The 26,648-nt window shown below is 41.8% G+C and overlaps 1 protein-coding gene across 4 annotated transcripts in view; it reads right to left on the bottom strand.

Annotated features, from left to right (window-relative positions):
- SULF2 (sulfatase 2) overlaps nucleotides 1-26,648 on the bottom strand; it is a 249,012-nt gene that overhangs the window by 163,446 nt on the left and 58,918 nt on the right. For all 4 annotated transcript variants that reach the window (XM_044986391.1, XM_044986390.1, XM_044986387.1 and 1 more), the window contains exon 2: nucleotides 7,878-7,994. The gene's annotated coding sequence lies outside the window, so the exon portion shown is untranslated. The remainder of the gene's footprint in view (nucleotides 1-7,877; nucleotides 7,995-26,648) is intronic.

Here is a 26,648-nt window from a genome sequence, read left to right as displayed (position 1 = left end):
CACAAAAGGATCTATCTATATATCCGGATCACTTCACTCATTGCTGAATTGCAGTCACTTTTTGGATGACAGCGGCAGCGACAATGGATTTAAAACAGAGGAAAATTAGCAAAAATTTCTTTTCCTGTTTTCCTTGCCATTTCAAGGTCAGTGACTTAACACATCATAGCAAAGTGACAATAGTTCAGGACAAGAGATGAAGAATACCACATTAAAAGGAAAATACATGATGCTGTCTAAAATTCCACCCTAATCAACCATTTCGAACTGAGACAGGACATCGAGACCCACTCTCTAATTCATGTGAAAAGTGTCATCCAGTTTTAAATTACTCTTAAGTTGCCAGAGCCAGAGGTTAACATGCTAATCCCAAAGCTGCATCTGCAGAAACACAGTGGTCTTTGGCATTGAACAGGTATTGAACTCAGTACTGACTGCATCAGCTGATGGATCAAAGCCACTTCTTACAGCATCATTGGAGGTCTCCATCCCAGTACTGGCTGGATCTCAATCTACTTTGCTTGTGAAACCTGGTGAGCAGCAATGGTGAAATTTGCCCTGTGCATAAAATCAGCATATGGCCTGTGCATCCCTTACCTCCTCAAAGGATGGTTTGAAGTGGGATTTCAATAGTGCATAGGTCTTGTACTAGTTCTCAGAACAGAGGTGAATTTCACCCTAAGATATTACTAATGTCAGCAAAGTATTGCTTTAAAAACCATTTAAATTATATTTTGCAACATGATTTGAGAAACAAACCCAGAAAATTGGAAAAGAACTGTTTTGCTTACAGGTCCTTCTAAATATTTGTTCCTTTTGTCTTTTACTCCCAGGAAAGACTGCACATTCCTGTGTCTATTGAGGTGACACCACTGATGAACACATATATTGCACATGATGAACAAGGTTTAAAATGTTGCTTGTACTGTGCATCATTGGCCCTTATCTACAGAAACTGCAGCTGGTCTAGGACAAGATTAAAAAAAAAAAGGACCCTCTCCTTAGAAGATTAATAGTTGTTTTGTGGCAAGGCAAATGTAGATAAACAAATGTAGTGTACACAGTCAACTGTATATGAGCCAAGGAGGCTAAATCATTTTGGCAAATGAAAGAAAACCAAGGATACTGTAACTTTTTTTTGTTGTTTTTGTAAAAAAAACAAAAACACAGAATAGATAATTCTGGCAAGTAGATTTCACAAGCAAGAACTTATTACTTAAGCACACTTACTAATTTTGTTTATGTTCTTTAACTTGTTCCCAGCATTAAAAACCCTTAGTTTTGTTCGCATGAAAAGAGCATAGAGGATAAAATTGATATTTCTTAGCAGCATTTATCATCAGAGGATACAAGGAGATCTGAAGACTCTGAAATATTAACATTCAATCAGTGTTAATATAATTAAGACTAATTCTAACCCTCCTCTTATTTCTCAGGTCCTCAGAGATAAGCTCTCTTTTACATCATTAAAGACACACAAAAAAGGTGCCTTTTATATCAGAGTGAAACCTTCCAGCTGAGCCTCCATGTTTCCTCTCCAACATTGATAGCAAGCATGTTACAGATACAGACTAGAGCACTGAGTCTGTCTGACCAAGAATACTTTCACAAATTAATTTATAAACCGAAAAAGGAACATAAATGAGGAAGTTGAATACACTTACTGCGAATAGGCTTACAGCAGAAAAACTATTGAATAGAAAACTATTTTTCTCATCTAACTGCAATGAAAGTCAACAGATGCATTTAAAATGTACTGAATGGTTAACTACACCTTTATATTTCTCTAGCAAAAAAGCACTTTCTAATCAGTCTGTAGTTAATTGGTTTTCACTGACTTCCTTTACCTATCCTGCCTTGATGCTGTATATGCAGAGCTACGTTTAAACATCAACAAGCTTCCCTGATGCTCACATACACAAGACAAAATGGGTTTTGTTCAGGTTCTAGTTAATCACCCTAAATTCCATTACTAAACCCAAATGTAAAATAAATCTGTTGCTATGCCTTTCCTCCCTCCGCTCCCCCCAGGTGGTCATAGTTTGACTTATTTCAGAAATTTTTAAGCTTTGTAGCAATGCTATTCAAAGACTGCTAATTTAGGGAAACTCCTAACTCTTAATCCTAGGACTTCAGAAAAATCTTAGTATGAAAGAATAATCTCTGTGACCATGACTACTTCTCTTAGTTTCAGTTATGTAGGGATGAACCTTCCCAGCTAAATCTATAGTGCCTCTCTACATCTCAGTTACTAGTAACAGTAAGAATATTTCACCCCCCTCCCCACACCTACCCCTTTGCTTTTGAGGTAATGGTTTCTGACTTCCATTTTTCTAGGTCAGTCTCATCTTGTGTGTGTGTAGAGATATCACACTGGATAGTTTCTGATCTATGGATAGTCTAATTGTGCTGATATCCATACTGATTGCTAATGACTTGCAACACAAGGTTCAGCAGAAACTCAATCATTGTTAAACATTTTCAGTATTAAGAGTAATTGGTTATGAAGCTTCTTCCTTCATTCCAAATAAAGATATGAAGTTGTATAAATAATATTTATAAATAACCTTTAAGCACAATAGAGGGTCTAATTTCATTATGTTTCTGGCCATAGATCGGAATCATTCCTTCCCTCCACCCTTCCAGAATTACTATTCACAGTAGCATAAATTGTGTAAACATGTCTAGGAGATTTCCATAGTCTATTTGTGATTATTAAATCAAACTTGTTTCGGTTGCATGGGAGAGGTCATTCTGAAGGAACAAGCAGTGTTATCAAGAACAAATGTTGATCCACCAACAAGATTACATTTATTAAAAGCTGGCCTCGGAAGTATTTAGGAAAAGATCTTTTTAAAGGCTGCACTTTGAAAATAAAGCTTAAGATACATATTTGGCAAACCTCTTCATCTGAGGCTGGCAGAAGCCAAGGGCAAATATGTTTATATGAGCAAATTCTAACATAAGCAAAGACTGCCTTGCATTTTTCACATCTGTGAAATTATTTTGTGGTTGATAGGGCATGGAGTATGACAATCTAATAGGTTGGTTCCTAAACGTTTGGCTCAGGTCTGTTGGCTTTAATGGGGGGTTTTTGGTGTATGAGGATGATATGACAGGACTCACTGGGAGTATCTATGGGTGCTTTGTTAGATGCTTTCTTGAAATCATGCCTCAAATTGCAAATGCATTTTAATACAATCCACAGACAGCTTCATTTAGTGTTACTTAAGGCTGCTCTCATCAATAAACTCAAACCATAAAATAAAAAAAATAGGCAATACAAATTTAAGGATTAAAAGGTTGCAAAGTCAAGCACTCTCATGTTAGGAAACGCCAGAATGAACATCGCCCATTAAATTTGGCCTCCTTGTCTGTATGCATTTATGATACAGCACTTAATTACATGCAGAAGTGACTACCTGCAAAAAGTTTGGTGTACGCGACTTGCCCAGCAACACAAAGGAACTCAGTGACAGAAGCAGGGATAGAATTCTAGATTCCAGGGCAAGGCATTCAACTGTCCTAATCACAAGACCATCCTCTCTTCCCATTTCATTCACTACAAACCTTCCAACTTCTGCAACAAATGAGGCAGATGTCTACAGACAACATACTCTGTTCTCTTTGTGAAGTGCCATATTTCACCACTCAGTGCCATGTTGACCAATATATTGAAAGTAAACTAAACTGTACTAAGACAAAACATGGGGTGTGTGTTTTTTCCCCTAACAAGAAAACTTGAGTAGGGACTCATCTATAATTTCCTGCTTTTTAAAAAAAAAAGTTAAATTTTCAGAAAGCCACAGTCCACTATTTGTAAGAAGCACCTAACAATATACATGAAGAGGAGCTATAATTTTGTATCTTATTTTCCCCTAACCCCTCAGGAAAGTAACAATTACCATTTGAAAAGGAACAGTATAACTTACTACAGACAGATCTAAAGGAGCTCAGCAGGAGTTTATCAAAACAGTATGATTTCATTATAGTTCCTCTTGTGACCCTTCTTATAACATTATGGTAGTCTTAGATAAGTCAGTTATCAAAGGCAGCTGCTGCCGTGAGAACTAGGCAATACTAACTCTCCCCAAGTATGCAAATGAAATGGAAGGAGGGAGTGATGAGTGGCTGATTATTTCTCATGTCACAGTATTACGGCTGAGCAGCAGCAGGGGCAGTAAATGTGCATGGGGTAAAACTAGGAAAAAAAAATCAAGCTTTTTTTTTTTTTGACATTCCAGTCTTTCCAAAATTCCTAAAAAAACCAACAACATAAAATATACCCTGGAGATCATTTCCACACACACATTAAATTAGTGTCTGGAATTTGATTCAAATTGCCCATGGCATATTTACATATGTTCTGAAAAACATGAAGCACTGTGGCAGGGACCCTGTAAAACAGAAAATTCTTATGCAACCCTAAGAATGGTCTCACATCAGCTCCTCCTTTACTAACAAGTCCTTAGTTCAGGTGTCACATTTGTTTGGGAGCTCCAATATCTAAATAGTGCAGGGAAAACGAGATGTAGAATACTATCAACTGCTCCAGGAAACATGCAACCAACCCTGTGAGGGAGATACGGTTTCTCAAAGCTTTTAATTTAAAATTTTATTTATATGTGCTCTGTTCCCAGCTTGGGATTATAAACTCTGCAAAGGAAAGGTTTAAAAAAAAATCTATCTTCTGTAACGGTGTTTTCTTGTTTTTTACAATGCGCCACAGAATCATAGGAATTAAAGAAAGGAGATTTATTTGGACCCATCCTTGGCTACTAACAGGAGCAACCCTAGCTGGCAGAAAACCACCTCAGTAGTGCTATACCAATAGTAATTTCATCATTGTTTGATAGGATTTGTCTTCTATTTCCTCCAGAACAGGACAAGAGTGAATTGGTAGGTGGCAGCAAGTGCTGTCTAATGTACCTTTCTGGCATTTTTCACATCTGCTTATCTTTTGTTTTCATACTAGAATACACACTTTGCAGTTCTAATTTCCACTCCATTAGAGCACCTGAGTATCAGGTACTATATATTTGTGCCTCTAACAAAATATGTATAAAGAACTCACTTTCAAACACTTACAATGTTACAAAAACTATTTAAATTGTATGTATAAGTTGGAGATAATTTTAAAGAAAACTCTGGTTAAAGGACATCAAATATGCTAAAATATTAAATCCATTACATTTTTCCAAGAACAGATAATTTATTTACTGTGATGTTAAGAGTGTTATCTATATCAGTGTGCTTTTAACATCCAACTCAGGACAACAAATTGTATTTCAAGTGCTAGTACAATGGTAACAGATGCCATGAGGAAGCAGCCTAGTGAATCTACAAAGATGCTGAAAACTTTAAAATGAATAGTCTTGTTCTAAAGTAAGTGGTTTATTAAGCTATTGTACTAAACATTGGTTTAGGATGGTTATATATTTGCCCTTCCACTGTTAGGCAATGAGGTCTTGATCCTGCAAGGGAATGAGTACTGAATTAAATGAGAATGGAGAGCGCTCAACAGTTTGCAGGGTCAGTCCCTTAATGACTATTTTTCAGAGTTTATGGTTTTTCAAGCATTTGATTACAATGAATTAGAATGTTTGGTAAGTTTGTTTGTAGGTTGCAATACATATCCTATCAAAAGCCACTACTGCAAGAGGGAGTTCAACAAAGGGTTCAAACATATGAAGTCTATGTATCCACTGTAACAGATGTGGTGTTCATTTTCACCCAAGTCTGCAACAAACAAATGCCAGTCAGGACGTTACATTCACTTTTTGGTTTCACGGTGTGTAACAATGCTCTTATTGAAGAGACATATTGTACAGCGCAGCACAGAAATCAGGCTGCTTGAAGAAGTAAGAGACCCAGAAATGATCTCTGCTAGATGTAGACAGCATTTCCAGTCATTCCAAATGAAATAATACAAGCAGAGATTAAGCAGAATATTCAAAGTGATGGCATCTGTTCTGGCAAAAAATATATTGGGTAATCTACTTCTCAAACAATTCTTCCAAAAAGGGGATTTGGTCCAGATGACATTTTGAATCCAGTATTTGGAAACGGACATTTTTCTCAGGATAATCAAAGCATGTTTATATGTGATATTGTTTAGTTAACTTTCAATACAAGTTACAGCTGAAGCAAACTGGCTACCCACACCGCAGCAATACTTCTTCTCTACCCAATGAATTATCTAGAATACTGTGGTTCACTCCAGCCTTGGTGTTTTGTTTATTCAATGCAAGACTCCCACACCAGTATACTCTACAGTAATTGTTCATCCCCTAAGCCACTGCTACACCATGAGTGTAGCAAAAGATTCTCATCAGCTTCACACATCAGGGCTCTTTTGGAGTGTTAGCACCAGTGTATTTGCAGCTTTTATTTATTTTTGACAGCTTACTCTAATCCAAAAGCAGAGTTTTTCACGGTTCTTCCTTGCTAATAGATTTATCAATGTCTAGGAGGAATGTTTTATAGACTTTACAGCTTATACAAGTGTAGCAGAGTTTCCAATTCCCCTTCTGAAACAAACCTGGAAACCCTTTGCTCCAATTTAACTTCAGCTATGAGGGCAAAGCAGGGAGATAAAATTTGCAACAGGCAGGTATGTGCATTTTTATGTTTGGTATTTGTGGCAGGTGGAGGCTTGTTAGCTCTATATCACTGGTATCCACTGAAACCATTAATACTAGTTGGCTAAATTATGAACTTTTACACATACTGATGAGTAGTTTACTCACATGAGCAATCTCAAATTTCAGCAGGACAATTCATCTGTGCTTTACCAAGTGACTAACTACCTTAGCATGGTAATTAAAAAGGTGATTAAGGCAATCAATGGAGCTGATTAGATTTAGGCCCAGACCATGGCTGGCTCTGTACAAGTGCCCAAAGGGGTGAGAGAGGGCACAAGGAACTTTCCACTTCCTTACAGAGAAGATAGCCTGGCTATCATTCATTGCTCTCCTTAAAGCTCCAAGGACCATCTCCTGCTCTGACTGAAAACACTGACAAAACCCTTGACTGGTTTAATGGGTGCAGGATCCATGCCTGACCTATGAAGAGAGGGAATCAAGGAATACGAATTTTAGGCTGAATATCAGGGCACAATATGGAGTAGACCCCTCAAATGGAAACCCCATCACCTGAGACATTTGAAGCTACTGTATGCTGGACAAAGCACTAGGAAAATTTACTGCAATCAGGGGGTTGATTGGAACCTGAGCAAGGTAATGGATTGGGTGACTTAATTGGTGTTTTCTGTTCATAATTTCTGATATATTCTTGCCCTTTCCAGATGGCTCCTATAGCCAGGATCATTCAGACCTTCAGTCCAGCCATGAAAGAGAGATCTGCTACCTCTCAGTATATTGGACAATAGAATATGTATATATTGAGTAAGCCCTGTCAGGTAAAAGTGTGAATTAGCAGTATGGTAAACTTCCACATTCTAAATCAGATCAGACCTTTACTGAACCTGGTGCTTTTTGCTGTCAATTCCACCACTAGCTTCAGCAAAGAGTCCTGTGGCACCTTATAGACTAACAGATGTATTGGAGCATGAGCTTTCGTGGGTGAATGCAACTGACAAAGTGGGTATTCACCCACGAAAGCTCATGCTCCAATACGTCTGTTAGTCTATAAGGTGCCACAGGACTCTCTGCTGCTTTTACAGATCCAGACTAACACGGCTACCCCTCTGATACTGGACACCACTAGCTTCCTAACCCCCCTCAGCTAACAAAGTAGAAGGATTTTATCCCCACCCCATCCAAAACACTTCCAAGCTGTCATAAGACAAGACAAAACAAACATCCTCTAACACAGAGTCCCTTTTCTTTTTCCATCTGGTACAGTTTGTTACATACCCTCAACTCATCACTCAGAAAAGGAGTATCCTGGAGTGGCTTGGCTGGCATGCAGGTAGGAAAAGACAAGGGTCTTAACTTCTGTTTCTGGGCAGAGCTCGATGTGGGAGGAAGAGCCTGAAAAGGAAACCAACCACAAAGTGTGTTAAACCCAGAACATAAACTTTGATATCCACCACTCCAAATGTGGGACCACAAGATTTGCAAATTATAGGTTCAAGTTGTCATTTTCTCCACTATCTAAACAGGGAAAGTACAACTTCAACACAATGGAAAAATAAGGACATGAGCTGCATTCATTTGTTCTGTAGTCTCAGAAGATGGTCTGCTATTAAGGATCAAGTTTCTTGAAGGCCTTCTTGACCACAGCATGGGTCCCTGTTAAATTTAATGAAAGAGGAGACTTGCTCAACCCTCCATTAATTCCAGCAAATTCAAATTCAAGCATATTGCTGAAAGCATTTTTCTGCATTAGCCCACGCGTTTAACTGGTACTGTATTTTGTGTTAAGTTTTTGTGAGTACGCTCAGACACGGATCTTGAGAAAACATTGTTTTGAATGATAACATTCTTGATTCCTCCAGTCTATCACAAAGGTCAAAAGGCATGGCATCAAACAAGACTTCTCTTTCAAATATATAATTATCTCTCTGTAGCATCTGATCACCCAGCTGAACCACTGAGTTTATCTTTGAAAGAGTGTTATTTACACCTTAGCCTGGACCTTGATCAGACAGGTTTCCACTGTTAAGTCAGGAACCACCTTGCACTCATGCACAGTAGTTGTCATTCACATTCTGATAGCTCTACTGAGATTTAAAGCTGGTGGAATACATTTTGGAGACACTGTTTATTGCAATAAAATAAATAAATAAAACCAAGCATCATTAAACATCAAACTGGCAGCAGGATGGTCAACCCTTCTGCCTCACAGCCAAGACTTGGTTAATCCTGCTAATCAGAGGAATGCTGAAAGTCCTTGGAGTAAAATACTGGCATTGGTCCATCATCTCTCCATGGCAACCTAGTCTTGCTTAGCGTCTGTTTATAAATTTTAAAGCTCTGGGGCTTACAAGATATCTTGCTTTAATTCATGTAGATCAACTGTCCATCATTCAATACACCTACTGCTATGTAAATGAACTATGGTACTGAGAAATAAAGTCTGAATATATGGCTAAGATTTGTAGAAATATTATGAAAAATTCAGCAGCCAATAATTGGATTACAGTAGTTGATTGCTTTAGGTCTGCATAGCATGGTACATTAATCCCACAGATAGATTACATATGTCACATTGTAAACCATCTATGCAGATAACACCTGTGATGAACAGGGAAGACAATAGTAACTTTTCCAACTTGGATACAATTTGATAAATCTCCCAGCCAATGGGGTAATAGGTGCAGAACTGGGGAAATAAAACAAACTCTTGATCATGTTTGTGGCGCCATGCATTCGCCAGTGACTAGAAAAGTGGACACTGCTAAGAATTTTATTTTAAGATTCCAGTTACCTTTTAAAAGAAGTGTTGTTGGAAAAAGAAATTGCATATTTGAAAAATAAATGCATATTTTCCTTCCGACCTACTGTGATTAGTTTGTGTGGAAGTAAGGTCTGCATATGACAAATGCTTCTGCCACTTATGTGGTCACAAGTGTAAGTTGTTGTGAGATCTGAAGCACAATTCAGAATTATTCCCTGTAGATAATCATCCCAAGATTAAACCTCAGCAACATTTGTCACATTGTCAAGTGTTTTTCCCCTGGAACTTCACTGAATATTTATGTAGACAGAGTAACAAGTTGCAGCAAAATAAATATTTAAAATCTTTTTCTTTACAAGCTGCAATACATTGACAGCAGCATGTGGAAAATATAACTGTAAACAATATGTTTAATTACAATTATTGCAGTCATACTCCAGTTCTGTAGTTTGACATGTGGAAGAATTTATATCATTGAGATACACTCATGCTGCTACTTCCTACTGTTGCCAAAATGGGTTATTAATTGCCAAATGCTTGCAACATATTGTTCTCCACAGTTATAAACGGCTGGCTATGTCTAGATCAGTGGTCACTAACCCGTTGATCATGATCTCTGGCGGCACAGCAGGGCTGCCGCTAAGACAGGCTTCCTGCCTGCCCCGGCCCTACACCGCTCTCGGAAGCGGCCAGCACAGGTCTCTCTCTGTGAGCTGCTCCTGCCTGCAAGCACTGCTCCCTGAAGCTCCCATTGGCTGGGAATGGGGAGATGTGACCAATGGGAACTGCAGGGGCGGTGCTTGCAGAGAGAAGCAGGGCGAGGAGTCATGTGCCACCTGCCCTGCGAGGCCGCAGGGGCATGAGGCCAGGTTAGGCAGGGAGCCTACCTTAGCGGCTGTGATGCTGCACTGCCAACCGAGCGCCGCTGGAGGTAAGTGCTGCCTGGCCGGAGGCTGGACCCCAACCCCCAGCCCTGAACCCCCTCCCAAAGCCAGCACCCCAAACCCCCTCCTGCACCCCCTCCCAGAGCCAGCATTCCATACCTGCTCCTGCACCCCAAGACCCAGCCCTGACACACCCCTGCACCCCAACACTCTGCTCCAGCTGGGAGCCCCCTCCCAGAGCCCACACCCCATGCCTCCTCCTGCACCCCAACACTGCCCCAGCCCAGAGCCCCCTCCTGCAGCCAAACTCCCTCCCAGAGGTTGCTCCCCTCACCCCCTTCTGCACCCCAACCCCATGCCCCCGGCTCAGCCCAGGGCCCCCTTCCACATTGAGAAGCCCTCAGCTCCAACCCAGAGCCCACACCCCCTCCCGAACCCCTACCTCACACTGCTGAAAGTGAGTGAGAGTGGGGGAGAGCAAGTGATGGAGAGAGGGAGGGATGGAGTGAGTGGGGTGGGGCCTTGGGGAAGGGGCAGGGTAGATCCTGGGTTGCCCTTAAATTCAAAAAGTGATCTTGGGCGTAAAAAGGTTGTAGACCACTGGTCTAGACCATTGTGATTACCAAATGTCAGGCTTAGAATGTCTTATTGATTATTATTCTGCAGATGTTAAAACATCTCAACATGAAGCCACTTTTGTGTTATACCAGATGCTGCAGTGGAACTTCACTAATTCACACTAATCAATGGGAGATTCTTTATAAATTAGCAACTAAATGAGTAAAATGATCAAAAATATCAAAAGATAGCACATTTCATGATGTGGTATGTTCATTTAATTTGCAAAGAGTAGTTTGATTTTAATTAGAGCTCAAACTATAGCAGTACAGTACTGGTAAAAGTACAATAGTAGATTTGATAAAGTATCAATGTCATAGAAACAACATGTCATCTGCTCTTAAATCTTTCATGAGACTGGGATGACAAAACGGTTTATTTGTGAGTATTACTGGCTTTGCAATTTAGTAAGTAGAAAATGAGAGAGGCTCCATTGTAAAACAAAATGGAAAGTGGGTCTCGGGATGGCTTTAAAGAGATGCAGACTGTTTTTAAAGCTTCCCAGGCCATTTGCATATAATAATTACTTCATGGACATGCATTTGAAATACCAGTAAATATTTTAGTGAGCACATTAAGAGTGCCATAAATCAGTAATTAACATATTACAGAGCATACAATGTCCTTATGACTGAAAGAGGCTGTAGAGACTATCCCCATGCTTTTTGAAAAGTACATATTTAGGAGCAAGACAAAGAGCAGTAAAATGTTATTTAAAACTCCAGATATTCCATATTTTATTTTTATATATATATATATATATATATATATATATATATATATAATGTAAATTGTGTTTATATATTATATAAACACAATTATATAATTTATATTTAATGTAAAACACAATTTACATTAAAAGAACACTATTAAGGTTGCAAAGTCAAGCACTCAAAAGCTAAGAAATATCAGAATTAAGTTTGCCAGTTCAACCTTAATTTGGCCCCTCATGTATACACATTCTAATGCAGTTTTTAATTACACAATCATATACTGTTTTTTCCACAGGACCACTGCCCTATGGAATGGTGCTTATTGTGATGAAGTGGGACTGTTCTTAATGTTGCCTCTGAATACTGCATGCCTCAGTTTCGCTTATGCATTTCTTAAGTCTCCAGTGTGCATAAATGGCCGACACACTGTCTCCTGGCAACAAATGGCTGAGGCCCTTCCCCCCTGCAAGGGGATGGCTAAAGGTGAACAAAGATCAGGTGACCTCCTGGACCGGAAAAGAGACAAAGGCCAGAAAGGAGGGGTTGGAGGGGGTTTCAGTTGTGAGTTGGCTGGGGACGGGAAGTGAGGGCAGACGGGGTGTCTGGCTCGCTGGGCCCCAGGACGGACCCGGCTGAGGGGTCCCGTTCTCTGTACCTACAAGCTCTGTTTTAGATTGTGTTCCTGTCATCTAATAAACCTCTGTTTCACTGGCTAGCTAAGAGTCAAGTCTGACTGCGAAGTGGGGGTGCATGCAGGACCCTCTGGCTTCCCCAGGACCCTGCCTGGGCGGACTTGCTGTGGGAAGCGCACGGAGGGGATATGCTGAATGTTCCAAGGTCAGACTCAGAAAGGTGAAGCCATGTGAGCTTCTTGCCCTGAAGACAGTCTGCTCCAAGGTAGAGGAGGCTCCCCAAAGTCCTGACTGGTTTTGTGGGGAACAGTTCCAGAGCATCCCCCGGGGACTCTGTGACAGTTATTGAATAGCTACTCATTAAGTATTTTGTTCTCCACTCCTCCTCGTTCAATGTGTGGCCTTCATGCCTTATTTACTGCACACTACTCCAACCCTGCAACAGTATTATTAATTTTCTCATGGGCTTTTCTATGGTGCTCATCATCACTATATCAGAATATTTCACAAACATTCAATTAATTTATATTCACAACATCCCTGTGAGGTGAGAAGATGGTGGTATCCCCATTTCACACAAGAAAAATGTTGATTAGATTTATTCCCTGTATTGAGACCTCTAGCAAGGAAACAAAATTGGTGTTTGAGACAGATGTAATATTTTTACATAGAGAATTGATGTTCTCTAGTCAACTGGCATTGGGAAGGGTCCCCCTAAAATGTTGTAAAAGTGTAAATTTTTGTATGATGGATTTTTTAAATGTATTGGATGTAAAAGGGGGACATAGTGAAGTCAGAGAGGACCCAAAGTTACATTGTGTGTGTTTTAAAGTATAATAAAACTTTAAAAATGTTTCCACAAAACTGTTTTTACTTAGTTAAGGCAAAATTCTTATTGAAGTCAATGAGGTTGAATCAAGCAAACATGTAATTATTGTAGTACCTTGTAATCCAACTGAAGTCCTTCTACTCAGCCTGAACTAATAATAGACAGTGACAAAGAGTCCTGTGGCACCTTATAGACTAACAGACGTATTGGAGCATAAGCTTTTGTGGGTGAATACCCACTTTGTCGGATCGATGAAGTGGGTATTCACCCACAAAAGCTTATGCTCCAATACGTCTGTTAGTCTATAAGGTGCCACAGGACTCTGTCACCTTTTACAGCTCCAGACTAACATGGCTACCCCTCTGATAATAGACACTTTCCTTGAAACAAGGGAAGGGGGAATGACATGGTGGAGGCAGTACTGGGTTTTGGTCCCCGCCCCCCAAAGAGGCAGAAGGGATGACAGAGCCAAAGAAGATCTGTGCACTGGTTATTGCGTTCATTCCCCATAGGCTAGATTGTCACAGGCCACACTTAGCCAAGCAGGGGAGTAGAGCTTCCCCTCTTTGCTCTGCTTGGCCACTTTGTGACTCCTGCTGCAGTGGGGGGCATATGGGGCTACTTGCCTGGTGCCCCTTGCTGCATGCAAGTGAGGAGAGAATGGAATGAGGGAGCCCCAGTTCTGCCTGCTTCCCTCCCCACTCCCTCATGTGACAGCTAGAACAGCTAGTGTGACCAGATGTCCTGACTTTATAGGGACAGTCCCAATTTTTCGGTCTTTTTCTTACATAGGCTCCTATTACCTCCCACCCCCGTCCCGATTTTTCACACTTGCTGTCTGGTCAACCTAAGAACAGCTACAGCACTGTAGATGCAGCAGCATGGGCTTCAGCAACACGAGTAGGTCCCCAACAGGCTTATAGAGCCCATGCTGAAGCCCATCCTGCCCCATGTACGCTGCTATTTTTCACCATGCTAGCATGGGTAAAGCTAGCTCAGGTATGTCTACCGGAGCTGCAGTTGCATCCTGTGAGTGCAGAGTAAATCTATCCTGACATCCAGGGCCGGCTCCAGGCACCAGCTGACTAAGCACATGCTTGGGGCGGCACCTTGGGCGGGGCGGCACTGTTTTTTGCTGGTTTTTTTTTTTGCTTTGTCAGGGCAGCGCTGGAGGGTTGTGTGTTTTTTTTCCCCCCAGCGGCGCGGCACTCGGGGGGGGGGGGCTTTGGGCGGCATGGCGCTTGGGGGAGCGGGGGCTTTGGGCGACGCAGCACTGGGGGGGCAGGGGCTTGCGCAGCTCTCGGGAGGGCGGGGCTTCTGGCGGCGCGGCGCTCGGGGGAGGCGGGGGCTTGCGCGGCACTCAGGGGTGGGGCTTTGGGCAGCACAGTGCTGGGGGCTTGCATGGCGCTCGGGGGGGTGGGGCTTCAGGCGGCACAGCGCTGGGGGAGGTTTGCGTGGCACTTGGAGGGGCGGGGGGTTCGGTGGCGCGGCGCTCGGGTATGGCAGGGCGGTGCTCTTCTTTTTTGCTTGGGGCAGCAAAAAAGTTAGAGCCGGCCCTGCTGACATCAGTTCCTTCTCTGCTCTGTTCCTGCGGCCGTGCAGCTATGCGCTACCTCTTATTCAGGGCACATGGGAAAGTTACAGTCTAGCCCTAGCTGCTATCAGTTTTGTTGTTTCATCTAACATTTTTCAATGCTTTGAAGCCAACCAAAGCAATAAAATCAGTGAGGTTTTAAAAATGATTGTTCAGTTCCTTTGCTGGGGCAAGCTCTGTTTTCCTCACTATCATCAGTCACAATCTGTTGTGGCTCTTCAGACAAAATGTTACACTTTTGAGAAATCCCTTTAGAACTGCAGAAGAAGAGTGGGTTCTGGTATGTGGATCATTCTGTTTCAGATCCTTCGCTTCATAAATTCTAGTTCAGGGAATTAGATTCACTTTTGAGATTGAGAAGGTGGAAGACAGCTCTAAAATGCTTCCCTAGAGACTTAATTTCTTAATCTTGGAGGAACCAATTAGCAAATCCAGAAATTGTGATTTTCTCCCAGAAGGTTATCTGAGTGAAACGGGAATGATACAAATTTAAAGGGTCATTATCCTAGAATTTGAACCTGATTCTTCTGTCTTGTGATTCTTCTCTAACTACATAGACTTCAGAGGAATTATTCATGATTTCCCTTTCATTGATACAGAGGTAAATTAACTCTAGGGGGGTTTAAAATATATTTTGTTTTATTTTTTCCCAAAGACTAATCTGCACGCCCTCCTCCATTTCATAGCAGGTAGAAGGAGGAAGACAGTGGGGTCGGCAGATGGGTGACTGAAGGCCAGAGGTGGGAAGAAGAGAGATTGTGAGAGATGCTAAGAGTAGATGAACTGGGTCTGGCTGAGCAGGGAGATTACAGACAAGGAGCTGGGAGGCCAGGTGAGATTGTAAGTGATTCAGAAAAAATGAGAGTGGAGTGGGGGAGGGGGCAGGCAGGCAGACTGGGATTGAGAGGGAGATTAGGTCTGGGATGCCGCCTCCAGAGGCAGAGGCTAGGACTGGTTGGGTAAGGAGACTGGGACAAGAAGCCTGAGCAGTGCAGACTGGGACAGGCTAGGTGAGGAGAATGGGACTGAGATGAGAGGACAGGACTGAGACAAGGACGTGTTGGAGGGGTGGGATAGACTCACAGGACTGGAAGGGACCTCGAGAGGTTATCTAGTCCAGTTCCCTGCACTCATGGCAGGACTAAGTATTATCTAGACCATCCCTGACAGATGTTTGTCTAACCTGCTCTTAAAAATCTCCAATGATGGAGATTCCACAACCTCCCTAGGCAATTTATTCCAGTGCTTAACCACTCTGACAGGAAGTTTTTCCTAATGTCCAACCTAAATCTCTCTTGTTGCGATGTAAGCCCATTGTTTCTTGTCCTATCCTCAGAGGTTAACAATAATTTCTCCTCCTCCTCGTAACAATCTTTCATGTACTTGAAAAATGTTATGTCCCCTCACAGTCCCCTCTCTTCTAATCAATTTCCTAGTGAATGCAAGGACTGTCCATAACAGTAGGGAAAAACATACATCCTCTGAAAAAATTGGGTTTGTTTAATCTTCCCTTATAGGTCATGTTTTTAGACCTTTCATCATTTTTGTTGCTCTTCTCTGGACTTTCTCCAATTTTTCCGCACCTTTCCTGAAATGTGGCACCCAGAACTGGATACATCTAAAGTAAAATTTAAAACCAATTTTCTGGAATGCAAGAAGAGTTTGACAGACCTGTAAACAAAGGACAAAACTAGAAAGTGGTAGGACATTAGAAGGGAAAACATTTATCTTAACATGATAAAAATCTCACTACAATATTATTCCAAGACCAGGAAAGCCTCACAATTTAGCATAAAGTCAATATAAAATTATAAGCTCAATGCTTTTCTTATGGTCTGCATATACAGTATGGTAAAAGGGTTCCCAGGGCTGACTGGGCCGTTAAAAGTCTGGTTGGCGCTGGGTTGGCAGGCTCCCTACCTGGCTCCCGGGAAGCAGCCGGCACGTCCCTCTGGCTCCTAGGAATAGGGATGGCCACGGAGACTAGGTGTGCTGCCCCTGCCTGCAGGCACCACTCCTGCAGCTCCCATTGTCTGGAAACCACGGCCAACGGGAGCTGCAGGGACAGCACCTGCAGGCAGGGACAGCATGCAGAGCCGCCTGGCCACGCCTCCACCTAGGAGGCGGAGTGACATGCTGGACACTTCCCAGGAGCTGGGAGCCCACACCCTGAACCCTCTCCTGTGCCCCAACCCCAGCCCTGAGCCCCCTCCTGCACCTTGAACCCCTCATCCCTGGCCCTACTCTAGAGCCTGCACCCCCTCCTGTGTCCCAATCCCATGCCCCAACCTGGAGCCCCCTCCCATACTTCAAACCCTCGGCCCCACCCCCAGCCTGGAGCCCCCTCCTTCACCCCAAACCCCTCATCCGCAGCCCCACCCCAGAGCCTGCACCCCGAGCCAGAGCCCTCACCTCCTCCTGCACCCCCTACCCCAGCCCTGAGCCTCCTCCCACATCCTGAACCCCTAATTTCTGGCCACATCCCAGAGCCTGCACCCCCTGCACTCCAACCTCCTGCCCCAGCCTGGTGAAAATTAGCAAGTGAGTGATGCTGTGGGAGCGCAAGCGACGGAAGGAGGGTGGATGTTGAGAGTGGGGTCAGGGTCTTGGAGAAGGGGCAGGGGTGTTTGGTTTTGTGCAATTAGAAAGTTGGCAACCCTATATGGCAATGGGTTTTATGGCATTTCAAAATTTAGCTAAAACATCTGAAAAGATATATTTGCTCTGTGCACAAGAATTGCTCTAATAAAATAATTGTAGATTAAAGCTAAGTGTAACACACACACGCACAGCCATTTCTCTGTCAGGGTTTGGGCCAGGTGACTCCATTACAGTGCACATCCATAGAACAAAATCCTCCTCCCCTTTTACTTCTTTGAAATGCCCACTGGGAGCTGTGCATGTAAGGTGAGCAGGACTGGGCCCATAATGCCACTCCCATTTCATTGGAGCAGTGGCTTTTATTATGGTGAATACCTGGATAAATCACAGACTAGTTACAGCCAATTTTTAAAGAATTCATGAAGGAGTCTTCTCTGTGCTGAAGCTTGGCACCTCTAACGACCAGCTAGCCTGGTATTCACTATGCCCCAGGCTGGAGACCCACACAGCAATTTGCTCAGGAGAACAGCTAAAGAGTTGCCTGGTCATTCTACCATCAAGTTGAAGTGTGGCTTTCAAAAACAATACAAGATGTGATTAGTAACACTCTTCATATGCTCTCTCACACAATTTTAATTTCCCTTCTCTTTCTGATGTGGATTAAGACAGATATGTGGCAGTTTCTAGACTGGTTTGGCTGTAAACTGTTTATCTTTCAGTTTATTTTTTTCTTTACTCCAGAGCAGCTCCACCAAAGAGCAATCTATTACAAAAAGACTAGAACACACCTGCTACTCTAACAGAAACAAAAGCAAATGCACAGTTGTTTCAGAAAGCAGCAATCTCCATACAGTAGTTACACTCAAAAGCTTTTCTTCAGAGTTTTTTTATGCATGGACAAATACAACAGCTAAAGACAATTTAACTCTGCACAGTTAAATTCTACACACACCTGCTTGGCAGGTGACCTTGACTAAGGCTAGTTTGGTTTTGGTCTTTTCCTTAAATATGGACCAGTAAGATCTTTATTTGTCTTGGCTGCCGAGGCCTCTCAGGGTGAGCTCATAGCAGTCCCTTGCTGATTTTTTTTTTTTATGGAAGTGCCCAATACCAAGTCACAGCATGCTGTATCAAACTGTAAACACAGCTAACCGAATAAATATGTTCCTCCCACCCCTGGGCAAAAGACGACAGTGAAATACTCCTTCTCACAAGGAGAAAGGACAAGCCGTACACCAGGCCTGACAGTCAACCACTTTAGAGAACTAAGAAAGGCACCTGATTTCATGGCAAAGTGCCCTCTATTTAACACCTCAACATACCAGATGTTCAAATGCAATCACAGCAAAGAAAAGGCTCAGCTGATTTAAAAAGCAATGGTGGAACACAGGGAAAGAAACTGGTTAGGATAAGCCAAAGCCCAAGTCTTTCAGGGCTTTCTAAATTAATACCAAGGCCCACTGCCAGTCAATGATTTCTGCTGGCCTATCTTTGAGTGTTTTGGAAATCCCTTGCCCTTTTATATTTGCGTGCAAATGAGAGAGATCATTGTGTTTTCCCACCTAATTATGTAGGGAGCCAGGGTGGGTGGGGTTGCCTGAGGGCCACTGCTTCTGTTCTACATTGCATCTGGAAGGTTGGTTCTTTAGTTTTTGTTCTGTCTTCATCAGATAGTATCTACATGCCTTGCAACAGGCACCTTGTCCTGTATCACAGATGAGATAAATAAATAAAACCATTTCTTGCCGGCTGCTACAAAAACATATAGTATGTTTTCTAAATGTCCTGGCCCAGGTTGTCAAAGCTTCATTTATGGCCTTCAGCTACATTTGTAGTTACTATGACTAAATGCACAATTGCAACAAATGCACGCAAGCAGTTCAATGTTTAGCTGCCATCTGTATATGCTTCCATCACATGTTTTCATGCAGTCATAGGCCTGGTCTACACTAGGCGTTTAAATCGGTTTTAGGAGCCTAAAACCGATTTAACGCCACAACCGTCCACACTAGGAGGCACCTTATATCGATTTTAATGGCTCTTTAAATCGGTTTCTGTACTCCTGCCCGACGAGAGGAGTAGCGCTAATATCGGTATTAACATATCGGAATAGGGTTAGTGTGGCCGCAATCGACGGTATTGGCCTCCGGGAGCTATCCCACAGTGCACCACTGACCGCTCTGGACAGCATTCTCAACTCGGATGCACTGGCCAGGTAAACAGGAAAAGCCCCGCGAACTTTTGAATATTTCCTGTTTGCCCAGCATGGAGCTCCGATCAGCACGGGTGGCGATGCAGTCCGAAATCAAAATAAAAAAAAGAGCTCCCGCATGGACCATGCGGATGTGATCGCTGTAAGGGCAGGCAAATCCGTTCTATCCGTTCTATCAGCGCTCCGTTACAGAAGATGAAATTCAGAATCCTTTTTTAAAAATCTCCAGACAGACGCCATAGCAGGGACTCAGCGCACTGCAGCGTGACAAGCGTAACGGAAAGCCAAAGAATCAAATGGATGCGCATGGACTGGAGGACTGAAGCTATCCCACAGTTCCTGCAGCCTCCTAAAATTATTTGCATTCTTGGCTGAGCTCCAAATGCTTCTAGGGTCAAACACAGTGCCCGCGGGTCAGGGCATAGCTTGGCAATCTACTCACCCACCCCCCACCCACCCCCAGAAGCGAAAGGTAAAACAATCCTCTGACTCTTTTACATGTCACCCTATCTTTACTGAATGCTGCAGATAGACGCGATAGTGCAGCACTCAACACCAACATCCTTGCTCCCCCCCCGCCATGGGCGGCTGATGGTACAAAAGGATGGAAATCCATCTTCATCATCAGCATAAGCTGATCATACAAAATGATGGAAATCCATCCTCATCATCAGCCTCAGCTGATGGTACAAAAGGACTGGTAACCGTCCTCGTCATCAGCCTATTGGCCCTAATTTTTTCTGGTGGATGGATGGTGCAATATGGCTGGTAACCATCCTCATCATAGCAACAGGGGGCTGAGGTCCATCAGCCCCCACCCTTCATGTGTAAAGAAAAGATTCAGTTGCCCCTGGACTAGCAGTGGGATGCTGGGCTTCTCTCCTACACACTGCTTAATGTCCTGTCTGGACTATCATAGCAGCTGGAGGCTGCCTTCCACTCATTTCTCACTAACAAGTCAGTGTGTCTTATTCCTGCATTCTTTATTAATTCATCACACAAGTGGGGGGACAATGCTACGGTAGCCAAGAAAGGCTGGGGGAAGAACGGAATCAACAGGTGGGGTTGTTACAGGAGCACCCCCTGTGAATAGCATACAGATAATTTCTGCGGGCTCTGACACAGAGCAGGTGGTTCTCTAGCACACTTGCCTATATTAGGCAGCACTGATTCTATTTTTAGATACCAAAAAGGAGGGATTGACTCAGGGAGTCATTCCCAATTTTTGCTTTTGCGCCCCTGGCTGATCAGCCAGGGGCACTTATGACAGCAGCCAATGGTACAAAACGATGGAAGGTACAATATGGCTAGTAACCACTCTTGGCTTTTGCGCCCCTGGCTGATTGACCAGGGGCACTAGCAGCAAATGGTACAAAAGGACTGGTAGCCATGATCATCCTCAGTTCCAATTTATGGAAGGGTTTGGATGGTGCAATATGGCTAGTAACCATCTCTGCTGTCATGCAAAAGCAAAAGCATGCTTCTGTGTAGCGCTGCTGAATCGCCTCTGTGAGCGGCATCTAGTACACATACGGTGAGAGTCACAAACGGCAAAAAAAGCTCCATGATTGCCATGCTATGGCATCTGCCAGGGCAATCCAGGGGAAAAAGGCGCGAAATGCTTGTCTGCCGTTGCTTTCCCAGACGAAGGAGTGACTGACGACATTTACCCAGAATCACCCGCGACAATGATTTTTGCCCCATCAGGCACTGGGATCTCAACCCGGAAGTTCCAAGGGGCGGGGGAGGCTGCGGGAACTATGGGATAGCTAGGGAATAGCTACCCACAGTGCAACGCTCCAGAAATCGACGCTAGCCTCGGACCATGGACGCACACCACCGATTTAATGTGTTTAGTGTGGCCGCGCGCACTCGATTTTATAAAATCTGTTTTACAAAACCGGTTTATGCAAATTCGGAATAGTCCCGTAGTGTAGACGTACCCATAGTCACTGCACAAGCAAACTATTTTATCTATTTTGATATTGTCCAATAAAACCTAAAAGAACTCCTATGCCAGGTTAAACATAATTAAAAATACAATTCCAGTTATAACAAAAGACAACAGTAGCAAACCACCAGCCTTTAGCTGCTCCAAAATTTAAAAAAAAAAAAGTAAATAAAATCATCAGAGTTTCCCATCTTCGCTTCCACAAAACCCTCATCTCCTCCCCAATCCAAATCAAACCACCTGAACCACTCTATCCAAAGCTTAATTCTCTTAAACTTCTGACAGATAAATGTGCATCACAACACACTGCCAAGGTAAACAAACAAGGAAACTATCGTGTCCTAAGAAGTGGGCGTTTTTTTTGGTGGGGTGGAAGGAGGGATAGGGATGTGCACATGCATGCACATTTTTGCATGAGTGCAATTTGGGAAGTCTGAGTCTTTATTTTTAAGGTGAATTTAGTAGTGATTAAGAGCACCAGACTCAGCCTTGGAAGAATAAGGGAGACCACTCCAAGGGAAAAAGAGTACGTCAGCTCTTCATAGCCTGTTTGATTCCTCCATGCCAAGGCTGCCAAATATGTCAATCAATAGCAACTCAGATAAGTTGTTTGTGCACCTGTACACTGTAAAAACCTTTCCACAGGTGACTGCCTAACCACAGCAACTTCACTGAATTCCTATGATCATGCAAATGTACTATGATTCTGTGCAGAGTTCAGGAATGAAGCACCATCCAATTCCTATTCAACCATAAAGGGTTAACATCCTGAGAAGTGTCTGATGCTCAAGCACCTGATAGTGACTGATGGAGTTTCCTACATGCTCCCTACAGGCAAAAGAAAACATCTCTGTAAGCTTTCAATCACCTTGATGGAAAGCAATTGGCTATATTACTACTTGTATTAGAATCTTCCTGTTGCAAGTCAAAAATACCCATTAATGGGGCCTACAGCACCTTTTTGGTTTTGGAAATCTATTTTGTAAACATACAGTGCATATGTGGAGTAGAACTCTATTACAAAAACAGATTACAGACTGAAAAGAAAAGGGAGACCTCTAAAGAGATCAAAAGATGATTTATGGCAGCAACATAATCAGCTGAATACTGTATATATTCAAGCAGCACACTAAAGAATAAAGGTTTATATAAGACTATGGTACATTAGCAGCTATTGAATGATTTAATTACTGGCTATTTTAAAGAAGGCCTAGAATATAGTTCAAGTCCAACGACTGTGTCTTTTCTGAGATGTAGAAATGCCATATTTTCAGAAGCCCATACACAGATCACAGAAGACACAATGAGCATGAGATAAAATATAGAGCCTGATTTTAAAATTAACACTCTCAAGTTACTGTACATAAATTATCAGTTCTCATAATTAACCCATGCTAGTAGGTGCTCACATACCATTATAAGTGCAGATGGACATTAAGTGACAAATCTCTCTATTAAAAAAAAAACACAACACCCTGAAGTTCCTGCTTTTAAAAGAAATTTGCCAGGCAATTCTGTTTGTATAAAAAACACTTTTGTACTATAAACAGCATCTGATAGATCAGGTTTTAGATTTCTACCCATTCTATTCCCTCAATGCCATCTGTAAATATCAGTGGGGAGTTTTCCATGTGCATAAAGTTTGTGCAGTACAAATTCAAAACCAATTTTTGAAAGTTTAGATCAATAAGTAAAAAAAATCTGGACATCCAATAAAATAGTGTTTACAATGTATTCAAATAGCTAAAATCTTACCAGTGTCTTTCCATAACAGAGGAGTAGAGAATTTGGTTTCATACTGTGCTTTTTATACCCCACGAATTTCAAAGAGAAGTCATTTATTTTGAACATTTTAAGATACATGTACGAAAAGCACTGGTTGAAAAATTAAACTCTATTACTGATCAAAGCAAAAATCTTAAACAAGTACTATACAGAATTAAATAGCAATGTTTTAAACAAGCTAACTACAGACATATACCTCATATCATCACAGTGGAAAAATAATTTTAGATTATAAAGTGTACCAAAACTAGGAGTGGCGATGCTTCAGATTTACACTGATGCAAATGAACAGAGTTTGACTCACTACTTAAATATGGAATTTTACATTATTAAAAGGGATACCTTCAAAAGTTGCCAAGTGTGACAACTTTTTGTTGTTGTTCTTGAACACATGGATAATTACACCCATTTAATCTTTTAAAAGGTAACAGAATTAGGTTTAGCAGATTGTCTGATATTGTAGCCAAATCTTTTAACCTTCCTCCTCCAGTCACCAAGATTTAATGCTTAAGAGGAAGGTGAAATCCCCTCCTCTCCCGATATTGCATTCAGCAAATTGTGCAGCAATTTACATGCCAACCCCATCTGATCTCTGCAGATGATCAGCTTCTACCCTGAAGCATGAGATTTGCTTCAGATTATCTGCAATGTTGTTAATGGTCAAACTGATCTCACTTTAAAAAAAAAAAATTAAAAATCAGCTGCATAATGTGTCTTGGTAATTTCCTGTGACCATGAATTGCTATGGCTGATGGGGTGGCTACAAGGTGTATACAGTGACATTTCCCTTTATCATTCTGATTTTACTTCTCTAATTTCATCAAGTGTCTTCTTTTACTTAGGCCATGGGGCAGGCTATGATTCCCATCACTTCCCCTGTTCATCTATGTTCTTAGTTCTGACAACTTCCACCAGTTTCCCCTCTCAGAGGCACAGAGCATGCACACATCTCTGCAAACACAATTTCACATCTTCCTGAACACAGAAAAGAAAAACTATTTCAGTCTCTGCTGCCTTCCCCTAATGTGTCACATTCACTCTTTCTTCATCTCCCTTCCATCTCTAATCAGGAAATGCCTGGTTGACAACCATCCTTCTTTCAGTATTGCACCTGGGGAGAACCCACATGTCAAACTCAAAAAATGAACTAATTCCCTTTTCTCTCTGACTACAAACAACTCCCCTTCTCTTGAGCTGACAGATTGGGATCTTTTCTTCATATGGTTACAGTCTCTGCAGACCCCAGACAACCCAATGAGAGGCCATCTAAATAAATCATTCAAAAGGAAAGAGATGGCTATGCTGTAAGTGACCTGAAACAGCTGGTACATTTTTAAGATGTCCGCACCCTGCTCTAGGCAATGAAATATTCTGTACGTGTAAACAGTGGCACTCCAAACCTGCTAGGGTACAAGAGTGCAGGGTTAGAAAGGAAGCATAGGGACTGGGAATCAGCAGGGATAATTAATTTTTCTTGAAAGGTTGCAACACCACTGTTAATTTTCTTGTGGCATATAGAATGTAGGAGCAGCCTCAATTAAAACTGATGTTCAAATGCCAACTGGCTTGTCTTTTAAATCACATGCTTTGCATATTGATTTTGACATCTATATACAATTATGGAATACAATATTGCTTTTGTGAAAACCTTTCACAAATCTGCTTACTTTTCAACATTCTTTTAGCATTACGTAATGGTATCAAAGACATTAGCACATGCATATCTACTTCTACCAAGCAGTTCCTCTGTACAACAGTAATTGTGATTACAACTTAAGAAAATGTTTATATTCTGTGTAGGTCTGCCAATCGCAGTTAACTCAAGCGATTAACGCAAAACAAATTAACTAGATTAAAAATAGTCACAATTAATCACAGCTTTAATTGCATTGGTAAGCAATAATAGAATACCAATTTAAAATTATTATACATATTTTGGATATTTTTCTACATTTTAAAAATAGATTGTATTCTGTGTTGTAATTGAAATCACTTTATAGTATTTTTTATTACAAATATTTGCACTGTAGAAAACAGTATTTTTCAATTCACCTCATACAAGTACTGTAGTGCAATCTATCATGAAAGTGCAACTTCCATTTTTAATTTTTTTTTAAACATATCAGCACTCAGAAACAAAATGTAAAACTTTAGATCCTACTAATCCACTCAGTCCTACTTCTTGTTCAGCCAGTCGCTAAGACAAACAGTTTACAGGAGATAATGCTGACGCTTCTTATTTACAGTGTCACTCGAAAGTGAGAACAGATGTTTGCATGGCACTGTACGTAACAGTTGTTTTTAGTTATGTAATAAACAGTAAAAAAGGGAGAGGGTGTGCAAACACAGCAGAGTCAGCGAGAATAAGTATGGGTTACAATATGTATGCAAGCCATTATAATAAATTCTAAAAGTGATTTTTTTTAAACCAGTTAATCTCACTGAGCCTCTTTTCTCAGTTGATAATCTAGTACAGGAAGAAAGTTGCTCCATTTCTCAATTCTTTTATTTTTGTCAACCACATTTTCTATAGTAGATATCTATTTTTGTAGCCAATAATGAAATACATTCCATGTGTATATTAGCCCAGTGTAAAAAGTTGCTTGGATGAAGAACAGCTGACTCAAACTGAACCAGGAAAAAACTGAAGCAAAGTCAATTGGAAAAAGCAAGCCTTTCTAGGAACTGACACACACTACCACCACCGCATCCTCAGTTGAGGGCATCTACCTCCCTGCAGTCAGGATAGTGTATAGCCTTGGGTTCATGCTAGTCTCATTATCATCCTTGAAACCCAGACATCAAGTCACTCAAAGTACTTTCTTTTCATCTACCTCGGACAAGATGATTCAATCCACTCCTCTCAGCTGATTCACAACATAGCACCCTCTCCGCACTAGGACAAGCCAAAGAACACATCTTATTATGTCCTGTAGCCTACACTGGCTTCAGTTGACTACCAGATCTGTTTCCACTTTTTATACTAGCTAAACAAAGCCTGGGATAGGATCAGTCCAAGCCATCTCTTTCCTTCATGGACCCATCTTGAGACATGAAAAATAATTGAACATCATGTACACTTCAGGGAGCAGAAAGTGGAGCCTTCTCTACCAGAAGCTCGTGGGTCTAGAACAGTTTCTCATATCTGTTGCAGAGAAGTCCCATGCTTGACAGTTTTATAACCTGCTGCGATCTCCTAACTCTTCACCAAAACATCTCTCAAAGAACCAAAAAAGAAGCAAGAAGGAGAGATGCCTATGTTTAAAACTGGAGATGGTTGGAGAAAACTGACAGGGAAGTCCTGTAATGCTCTAGAAGGGGCTTCTCTTACAAGGACTGCTTAGTTTGACCATGAAAGAGAGAATGATGAATTATGATGAAAAATCTTTTAGTCAAAAGGTCATTACATCAATTTAAACCAGTGATCCCCAAACTTTTAAAGTCACATCCCCCCTTGCCCCAATGT

The sequence above is a fragment of the Mauremys mutica genome, chromosome 13 (assembly GCF_020497125.1).
Source record: "Mauremys mutica isolate MM-2020 ecotype Southern chromosome 13, ASM2049712v1, whole genome shotgun sequence".
NCBI classification, from domain to species: Eukaryota; Metazoa; Chordata; order Testudines; family Geoemydidae; genus Mauremys; species Mauremys mutica.
Note: the sequence above shows the minus strand (reverse complement) of the source record. Positions and strands in the feature narration are given on the sequence as shown.